We start from the raw sequence: 3,100 nt of genomic DNA on the forward strand, positions 1-3,100 counted from the left end.
GAGACGTGTCGTCTTCAGCGATGAGAGTCGCTTCTGCCTTGGTGCCAATGATGGTTGTATGCGTGTTTGGCGCTGTGCAGGTGAGCGCCACAATCAGGACTGCATACGACCGAGGCACACAGGGCCAACACCCGGCATCATGGTGTGGGGAGCGATCTCCTACACTGGCCGTACACCACTGGTGATCGTCGAGGGGACACTGAATAGTGCACGGTACATCCAAACCGTCATCGAACCCATCGTTCTACCATTCCTAGACCGGCAAGGGAACTTGCTGTTCCAACAGGACAATGCACGTCCGCATGTATCCCGTGCCACCCAACGTGCTCTAGAAGGTGTAAGTCAACTACTCTGGCCAGCAAGATCTCCGGATCTGTCCCCCATTGAGCATGTTTGGGACTGGATGAAGCGTCGTCTCACGCGGTCTGCACGTCCAGCACGAACGCTGGTCCAACTGAGGCGCCAGGTGGAAATGGCATGGCAAGCCGTTCCACAGGACTACATCCAGCATCTCTACGATCGTCTCCATGGGAGAATAGCAGCCTGCATTGCTGCGAAAGGTGGATATACACTGTACTAGTGCCGACATTGTGCATGCTCTGTTGCCTGTGTCTATGTGCCTGTGGTTCTGTCAGTGTGATCATGTGATGTATCTGACCCCAGGAATGTGTCAATAAAGTTTCCCCTTCCTGGGACAATGAATTCACGGTGTTCTTATTTCAATTTCCAGGAGTGTATATACTTCTTGAAGTCTGGCGGTATTTCGTCTGTCCCATACCTCTTACTCAAAACATGGAAGAGTTTTGTCATGGATTGTTCCCCCAAGGCTGTCAACAGTTCTAACGGAAACTCGTTTACTCCCAGGGCCTCGTTTCGACCTTGCTCTTTCAGTGTCGTATCTCCCATCTCATCTCCATTTATGTCCTCTTCCATTTCTATAATACTGCCCCAAAGTACATCTCCCTTGATAGGCTCTCTACATATTCCTTCCACCCTTTAGCTTTTCCTTCTTTTCTTAGGACTGGTTTTCAATCTGAGCTCTTGATATTCATATAGGCGGTCCTCTTTTCTCCAAAGGCTTCTATAATATTCTTGTAGGCGTTATCTATATTTCCCCTAGTGATACATACTTCTAAATCCTTACCTTTGTATCTATCCATCCCTGCCTAGCCATTTTGCACTTCCTGTCTATCTCATTTTTGAGACGTTTGACGTTTGTATTCCTTTTCACCTGCTTCATTTACTGCATTTTTATATTTCCTTCCTTCATCAATTAAATTCAATACCTAATCTGTTACCCAAGGATTTCTACTAGCCCGTGTCTTTTCACCAACTTGATCTTCTGCTGCCTTCTCTATTTTATCTCTCAAAGCTACCCATTTTCTTCTACTGCATTTTCCCCCCGTTCTTGTCAATCATTCCCTAATGCTCTCTCTGAAACTCTCTACAGCCTCTGCTTCTTTCAGTTTATCGAGATCCCATCTCCTTAAATTCCTATCTTTTTGCAGTTTCTTCAAATTTAATCTGCGGTTCATAACCAATAAATTGTGGCTAGAGTCCACATCTGGCCCTGGAAATGTCTTACAACTTAAAGCCTGCTTCCTAAATCTCTGTCTTACCATTGTGTAATCTATCTGGAACCTTCCAGTGTCTCCACGCCTCTTCCACGTATACAACCTTCTTTCATGATTGTTCAAATGTGTGTGAAATCTTATGGAACTTCACTGCGAAGGTCATCAGTCCCTAAGCTTACAAAAAACTTAACCTAAATTATCCTAAGGACAAACACACCCGAGGGAGGACTCGACCCCCGCCGGGACCAGTCGCACAGTCCATGACTGCAGCGCCTCAGACCGCTCGGCTAATCCCGCGCGGCGATGATTCTTGTTCCAAGTGTTAGCTATGGTTAAGTTATGCTCTGTGCAAAATTCTACCAAGCGGCTTCCTCTGTCCATATTCACCTACTATTTTTCCTTCTCTTTCTTTTCCTACTATTGATTTCCAGTACCTCATGGGTATTAAATTTTCGTTTCCTTAAACTATCTGAATAATTTCTTTTATCTCATCATATATTTCTGCAATCTCTTCATCATCTACAGAGCGAGCTTCAAATAGACTTGTACTGTTGCGGTGGGTGTGGGCTTCGTATCTACCTTGGCTACATTAATGCGTACATTATGCTCTTTACAGTTGCTTACCCTCATCCCTATTTTCTTATTCATTATTAAACCTACTCCTGCGCAGCCGCTATTTATTTTGTATTTATAACCCTGCAGTCACCTGACAGGAAGTCCTGTTCCTCCTGCCACTAAATTCCGCTAATTCTCACTATATCTAACATTAACCTATCCACTTCCATTTCTAAATTTTCTAACCTATCTGCCCGATCAAGAGATCTGAAAATCCACGCTCCGATCCATAGAGACGCAGTTTTGTTTCCTCTGATAACGACATCCTCCTGAGTAGTTTCCACCCGAATGGAGGACTATTTTACCCAAGAGGGTGCCATCATCATGTAACCATACAATAGAGCTGCATGCCCTCGGGAAAAATTATGGCTGAAGTTTCCCCTTGCTTTCAGCTGTTCGAAGTACAAGCACAGCAAGGCCATTTTGAATTATGCCTAACTGAAACCCTCAGCTGCCGACAGGTGTTGTTGATATACCTCGATGTGGACAGCTGAAAATGTGTGCCCCGACCGGGACTCGAACCCGGGATCTCCTGCTTATATGGCAGACGCTCTATCCATCTGAGCCACCGAGGACACAGATGAATAGCGCGACTGCAGGGACTTATCCTTTGCACGCTTCCAGTGAGACTCACATTCCCAACTGTCCACAATTCTACATATGTAATGTACCTTACAGACATTCGCCCATTCACTCATTACTCGCGCACGCTTTGGCGATTCCCGTAAGGTATATCAACAACACCTGTCGGCAGCTGAGGGTTTCAGTTAGTCATCATTTATTCCAGGGAAAAGCTGCACGGTCATCAGCAGTATTCTGTTCTAAATATATAGTTAAAGGCTACCCAGCCATTGACCTTCGTCTGTGCGAATGCGCACAGGTTGCCCAAACTCTTACAGGAATCGCCAAAG

At 45.5% G+C, this 3,100-nt stretch overlaps 1 non-coding gene across 1 annotated transcript; it reads right to left on the reverse strand.

Moving 5' to 3' along the window:
• Positions 1–2,690: 2,690 nt before the first annotated feature.
• Trnai-uau lies at positions 2,691–2,764 on the reverse strand. Its single transcript has one exon. It is a non-coding gene; the product is annotated as a tRNA-Ile (tRNA).
• Positions 2,765–3,100: the final 336 nt, after the last annotated feature.

The sequence above is a fragment of the Schistocerca piceifrons genome, chromosome 4, assembly GCF_021461385.2.
Source record: "Schistocerca piceifrons isolate TAMUIC-IGC-003096 chromosome 4, iqSchPice1.1, whole genome shotgun sequence".
In the NCBI taxonomy this organism is placed as follows: Eukaryota; Metazoa; Arthropoda; class Insecta; order Orthoptera; family Acrididae; genus Schistocerca; species Schistocerca piceifrons.